Source organism: Oncorhynchus kisutch, linkage group LG15 (genome assembly GCF_002021735.2).
Source record: "Oncorhynchus kisutch isolate 150728-3 linkage group LG15, Okis_V2, whole genome shotgun sequence".
Classification (NCBI taxonomy): domain Eukaryota; kingdom Metazoa; phylum Chordata; class Actinopteri; order Salmoniformes; family Salmonidae; genus Oncorhynchus; species Oncorhynchus kisutch.
The window spans coordinates 20,915,426-20,923,297 of NC_034188.2; positions in this window are offsets into that span (position 1 = coordinate 20,915,426).

Genomic DNA, 7,872 nt, shown 5'->3' on the forward strand with positions numbered 1-7,872 from the left:
GAGGTTGTGGACAGGTGTCTTTTATACTGATAACAAGTTCAAACAGGTGCCATTAATACAGGTAACGAGTGGAGGACAGAGGAGCCTCTTAAAGAAGAAGTATGTGAAAGCCAGAAGAGAGCCAGAAATCTTGCTTGTCTGTAGGTGACCAAATACTTATTTTCCACCATAATTTGCAAATAAATTCAGAAAAAATCCTACAATGTGATAGTTGAAGTCATAGTTGAAGTGTACCTATGATGAAAATTACAGGCCTCTCTCATCTTTTTAAGTGGGAGAACTTACACAATTGGTGGCTGACTAAATACTTTTTGCCCCACTGTACATATACCACCACCACCAGGTGCGCGGGCACAGATAGACCCCTGTCTGGGCATGACCCTGGAAAAATGAGTATAATTGCATGAATTCTGTTACACGATTGTACAAGTCCCTCTCCGCCCCACGGCAAAATGTTTGTACTTAGAGTCATTGTCCTGTTGGAAGGTGAATCTTGGTCTCAGTCTGAGGTCCTGAGCACTCTGGGGCAGATTTCTTCAAGGATCTCTGTACTTTTCTCCGTTCATCTTTGCCTCGATCCTGACTAGTCTCCCAGTCCCTGCCGCTGAAAAACATACCCTCAGTGTGATGCTGCCAACCAACATGTTTTACCCTAGGGATGTTGACAGGTTTTCTCCATACGTGACGGTTGGCATTCAGGCCAAAGAGTTCAATCTTGGTTTCATCAGACCAAACTTCAAGCAGGCTGTCATGTGCCTTTTACTGAGGAGTGGCTTCCATCTTGCCACTCTACCATAAAGGCCTGATTGGTGGAGTGCTGCAGAGATGGTTGTCCTTCTGGAAGGTTCTCCCATTTCCACAGAGGAACTCTAGAGCTCTGTCAAAGTGACCATCGGGTTCTTGGTCACCTCCCTGACCAAACCTCTTCTCCCCCAAACTTCTTCCATTTAAGAATGATGGAGGCCACTGTGTTCTTGGGGACCTTCACTGCTGCTGAAATGTTTTGGTACCCTTCCCCAGATCTGTGCCTAGACACAATCCTGTCTCGGAGCTCTACGGACAATTCCTTCGATCTCATGCTTTGGTTTTTGCTCTGACATGCACTGTCAACTGTGGGACCTTATATAGACAGGTGGGTGCCTTTCCAAATCATTTTCAATCACTTAAATGTACCACAGTTGGACTCCAATCAAGTTGTAGCAACATCTCAAGGATGATCAAGGGTAACAGGATTCATCTGAGCTCAATTTCGAGTCCTACAGCAAAGGGTCTGAATACTTATGTAAATAAGTTATTTCTGTTTAATAACACATTTTCAAAAATTACAAAAACAGGTTTTCCTTATTGTGTGTAGATTGCTGAAAAAGTATATTTGATACATTTTAGAATAAGGCTGTAACGTAACAAAATGTGGAAAAATGTGGGTCTGAACACTTTCTAAAGGTACTGTATCTACCTAACTGTCAAACTCCACAATAGTGAAGTGTTGCCCTGATGTGTTTTTCAGTACCCGCTGCTGTAGACTCTCTCCTTTCTGTAGGATAAAAGTGGGTTGGAGCGGTAAGAGATGAAGCATTGCTGCTGAACACTGCCAACCCAAGGTCTAAATTTGCAAAAGTTTATAAACACCTGTTATTGTTTTGTCATTATGGGATAATGTGTGTAGATTGCTGAGGAAAGAAATGTATGAAATTCATTTAAGGATAAGGCTGTAACGTAACAGACTGTGGAATAAGTCAAGGGGTCTGAATTCTTTCTAAAGGCACTGTATGTGTATGCCCTCAAAGCTCATCACTAAGCTAAGGACCCTGGGACTAACACCTCCCTCTGCAACTGGATACTGGTCTTCCTGACAGGCCGCCCCCAGGTGAAAAGGTAGGAAACAACACATCTGCCACGCTGATCCTCAACATGGGGGCCCCTCAGGGGTACGTGCTCAGTCCTCTCCTGTACTCCCTGTTCACTCATGACTGCACGGCCAGGCACGACTCCAAACCTGTCATTAAGTTTGCTAATGACACAACAGTGGTAGGCCTGATCACTGACAATGATGAGACAGCCTATAGGGAGGAGGTCAGAGACCTGACCATGTGGTGCAATGACAGCAACCTCTCCCTCAACGTGATCAAGACAAAGGAGATGATTGTGGACTACAGGAAAAGGAGGGCCGACCACGCCCCCATTCTCATCGATGGAGCTGTAGTGGAGCAGGTTGAGAGCTTCAAGTTCCTTGCGTCCACATCATCAACAAACAGCCATGAAGAGGGCACAACAAAACCTATTCCCCCTCAGGAGACTGAAAAGATTTGGCATGGGTCCTCAGATCCTCAAAAGTTTTTACAGCTGCACCCTCAAGAGCATCCTGATGCATTGCATCACCGCCTGATATGGTAACTGCTCAGCCTCCGACCGCAAGGCACTACAGAGGGTAGTGCGTATGGCCCCGTACATCACCAGGGCCAAGCTTGCTGCCATCCAGGACCTCTATACCAGGCGGTGTCAGAGGAAGGCCCTAAAAATTGTCAAAGACTCCAGCCACCCTAGTCATAGACTGTTCTCTCTTTTATTGCACAGCAAGCAGTACCGGAGCGCAAAGTCTAGGTTCAAGATGCTTCTAAACATCTCCTACCCCGAAGCCATAAGACTCCTAAACAGCGAATCAAATGGCTACCCAGTCTATTTGCATTCCCCCCCCCCCACACCCTCTTTTACGCTGCTGCTACTCTTTGTTATTATCTATGCATAGTCACTTTAATAACTCTACCTACATGTACGTATTACCTCAATTACCTCGACACCGGTGCCCCCGCACATTTGAATCTGTACCGGTACCTCCTGTATATAGCTCCGCTATTGTTATTTACTGCTGCTCTTTAATTAATTGTTATTCTTATCTCTTACTTCTTTTTTTGGGGGGGGGGGTATTTTCTTAAAAGCTACATTGTTGATTAAGGGCTTCTAAGTAATCATTTCACTGTAAGGTTGTATACTGTCGTATTCGGCGCAAAAACTGTTTAACTGCGTTAAATAGCAAATGCCCCTAATCTGGTTTTGGCACCTCCGCTCTCCCCAACAGCTCGCAGATACAGTGTGCGTAGGCTGTGTGGCTGGTCTACATGATGAGATTATCATGGATTAGAGAGAAAATCTTTTTATTGTCAAATGGTGGTCAAGCATCGATCATCATGTCACCAGAATCACCCTGCACTTTCACCACTCTGTGAAGTTCATCATAATTTATTTAATGTAGCCTAATAAACTGCATGGTTTCCCGAGTTGTCGAGGGAGGACCACGCACCAGAGGGTGACTCCAAGTTTACTTCGATAGGATGGTTATTATATCAATATTTGTGCATAAATGAGTTTCCACTGCCCTTTCTCACGTAATACATTTTACACTAAAAAAATGGAGACCCCTACTGAATCCCCCCGCCCCAAAAAAGGCATCCGGGAGACCCAAAATCAACAGCTTACGTCGTTTATGCCTGGAGCCTGTCCTGTCTTCTTTCACCTGTGCTGATCTGGAAAAAGTCCCCCACATTTGTCACAGGAAATAACGTGTCACTGGGATATTTTCAGTTGAAGTCAAAAGTTAAACTTTTACACATGGAAAAAGTATTGGCAAATCATTGTTATTTATGACTACCTTCACACAAAGTTGTAGTTTCTACACCGGCTCTAAATCTGGCTAACCACAGGAAAGGAAGTAATGGAATGTAACAGTGTTATACATTTCATTTTGAATTATTTCCTACCCAACCCACAGAACATGTACTGCTACAGTATGTAATGGCCATCAAGTTTAGAATAATGTATGTCTGGAGACATATCAAGATGAGGTCAAAAATCATTGCAATGTAAGCTAAATATAGTAATAACATGTTTTACAAATTGTTTGATAGAGAGTTATAGATTCTTATTCATTGCGGTTCTATGAGCAGAAGTTCATGTGAGAATTGGAGACAAGAAAGAAATGCACTTCATTTTTGAGGGGGATATGACCTGAAATCCCACAGTGCACCCAATCACTACCTCTCAGTGCAAGACACATCCTGTAACGAATCTCCTCATCGGACCAATATGCAGCGTGGTAAGTGTTCGTCATATTTGAATAGAAAAACTGAACACTACACAAAATAACAACGAAGAGAAACGAAAACGAAACAGTTGTGTAAGGAATACGCACAAAACAGAAAACAAACACCCACAACCAAAATGGGGAAAACAGGCTACCTAAGTATGATTCTCAATCAGAGACAACGAACGACAGCTGCCTCTGATTGAGAACCATACCAGGCCAAACACAGAAATACAATATAGAAAAAATAACATAGAACGACACCTGCCTCTGATTGAGAACCATACTAGGCCAAACACATAGAAATATAACAACATAGAAAAAAGAACATAGACTACCCACCCCAACTCACGCCCTGACCAACCTAACACAAAGACATAAAAAGGAACTAAGGTCAGAACGTGACACATGCTTTTGTAAGCCCCTGTTTGTTCCAAGAAATAGGCTAATATAATCATGATTTCTTCTAATAGTAAACCACCAATCACAAACATATTGATCAACAAATCACATAACAGGCTGTGACAGCCAAATTTCCTCTGTTCCTCATTGAAGAAGATCAAGTCCGATCACACACTATAGTCAGTCAGACATTCAAAAGAACACGTCTCTCTCTGTCTTGATCAGTCCAGAAAACAATTGGCTCATCTTCCCAGTTACCCATGTCCTCAATATCTCTCCCAGGAGGCTTCAGTACAGGCCCCAGTGAAAGGATGTAGTGGGTATTCAACTCTTGGCACAGATGAGTTCAGGCTGATCTCCCTCTCTCTGCAAGCATCAAAAGTAGCTGAGGTGACAGACTTGATGTGGCATGACATTGCAGTCGAACCCCACCCCAAAACGGTTTGGAAGCCGGAGGTGTAGTGTCCGCCAAAGAACAGGAGTCTTTGATGCTTGGAGTGTGAGTCAGCGGTCCATTTTCAAGACCTCAACAAATCTAAGGAGAAAACTTTTGCCACTCAAGTCACCACTTCTTTCTAATAAGGTGTCTAGTATTGACTACTATTGTCTAATAGTAATGTTGCTTTCACTCGAGTGCATATACAATATCTACACATATCTGTGTAACTACTTGAAGGCTTTCTGTCTGAAACCGGAATGTGGAGTGTTTTCTTCATGTAATCCATAACACTTGTTCTATGTATGATCTCCATTTCCTGGCATGTTGTTAAACATAGTCATAGTAACACTAAGTTTAGTTGAGAAAGCGACAGTAACACAGAGGCAGCAGGATAGGGAGCTGAATGAAATCTCCAAAGGGTTCAGCTAAGTGTCCATAAACAATATGATATGTTATTCTTAGGCTACAATCAATCATAATTACATGTTAATGACCAATCTTTTCTGTTCCACTCACAGCCTCCCGCGACCTTCCTCCCGACGTTTCTTCTCTCTGCTCATGATTTCCAACAGACATAACAAAGCATTCAATGTGACAACATATTACATTTAATGGGATGAATATGGCTGAATTTACACAGGCTGCCCAATTCAGATCTTTTTTTCACTAATTGGTCCTTATGACCAATCACATGAGATCTTATCACAGATCTTTTCAGAGCTGATCTGATTGTTCAAAAGACCAATTAGTTAAAAAAATATACCATCAGACTTGAGCTGCCTCTGTAAATGCAGCCAAAGGACCAAGAGCAATATCACACTTGACTAACTGACAGAAGGTGATGCAACAAACAGAAATATACCCAGTCACTCTGTAGATCAATTAGGGTTGTGGGTATGGGGGGGGGGGGGGGGGGGGTATAAAGCTACAGAGAGGTATCACAACACAGAATGCTTTTGAATTATGTTAAGCTGAGAACCACATAATTCAAATCTAGATGAGAGAAAAGTAACATTATCACAAACATTGCATCATGGTAAATTACCTGAGTGAGGATCTTGAAAGTCTTCTGATTATTTCAGGCTGTCGTTGTATATACAGTACGATTGTCCATTTTCTTTTGTATCAGAATTCAATTATCAATGTTTTTTTTTTACAGCATCAAGGTTCACATTAAACAAAAAGTAAATGATAAAATGATAATGTTATGATTGGCCTTTTCGAAACATAACTATTGGATAGCCAAATTAACAGTGTCAAACTGTATTAGTTGTAGTGACCTAGTTCCAATTGTTTTAATCAACCTTTTTCCCATATCTGCCCAAACTTTAGGGATTGCTCTATACATGTAATACAAATGGATTAGCTTCTGACAGTGGCATGAATAATAATGGTGCAAGTGATTCAATTAAATATCTCCTATATTTTTCACATGAAACTGTGACCCCAATAATTGTCGAGTACTTCAACATGTTTAAAAAAAACTTAATTACCTGTAGGTTAGGGGAAAGGAATGCATACCATTTGACTTTTTCCCTATAGCAAATCCCATTCTCATGTCATAGAGCCAAAAATGATTAAGTATGAACAATATTTTTTTTAATGGGCCTGTCTTTTTACCATAAAAGACCTTCAATTACATGGTTGCATGGATTCTTTGTGGTAGATGTCACTTTCATTGGGGTTTCTTTCAGGGCAGGAGGCTGTAGGAGGGAACCAGGCGTGATTGTGATCATTTTTGTCGCTGACTGCTGCTCGTCAAAGGAAAACAGACAAGGGTTTTGATGAACTATGTCAAAGCATCAAACTTGTTCCACTGAAAGTTGTAACATGCTATTACCATAACTGCATATTCAGGATACCGAGTTATTTCTTGCACGCCATTGTTTACAAACTTCTACTTCTAGCACCCTTAAACATGTGGAATAAAGACTTAGGTTGACGGAACACATACTGACACAGCACCCTTAAACATGTGGAATAAAGACTTAGCTTGACGGAACACATACTGACACAGCACCCTTAAACATGTGGAATAAAGATTTAGGTTGACGGAACACATACTGACATAGCACCCTTAAACATGTGGAATAAAGACTTAGGTTGACGGAACACATACTGACACAGCACCCTTAAACATGTGGAATAAAGACTTAGGTTGACGGAGCACATACTGACACAGCACCCTTAAACATGTGGAATAAAGACTTAGGTTGACGGAACACATACTGACACAGCACCCTTAAACATGTGGAATAAAGACTTAGGTTGACGGAAAACATACTGACACAGCACCCTTAAACATGTGGAATAAAGACTTAGGTTGACGGAACACATACTGACACAGCACCCTTAAACATGTGGAATAAAGACTTAGGTTGACGGAACACATACTGACACAGCACCCTTAAACATGTGGAATAAAGATTTAGGTTGACGGAACACATACTGACACAGCACCCTTAAACATGTGGAATAAAGACTTAGGTTGACGGAACACATACTGACACAGCACCCTTAAACATGTGGAATAAAGACTTAGGTTGACGGAACACATACTGACACAGCAATGTACACAAGCTGTGTCAATATTTGAATCTGTATTTTCCCCTAGCTGGATTAATAATCATCATGCTCTGACATTAATATTTAAGACCAGACACTGCACAGGGTCTCATTCTTCTATATTAAGACATGCACAACCTGGAATTACCCTCTGTAATCATTTCCAATTATGTCTCCACTCATTGTTAGCTTCCCCTTGCTTGTTACATACGAAGGATGGGCTTTTTATCGGAAGTTGAAAAAGGAATGTGTCGTGTACATTAGGAACCATTTCAAGACACTTCAAACTGCCTCTTTATCTGTGGCCCACAGAGACCCCAGTGCCTGACAGCAATCTTGATCTGTGTCCCAGCAGAGGCAAGGCTCTGGGAATGGGTTTATGAATACA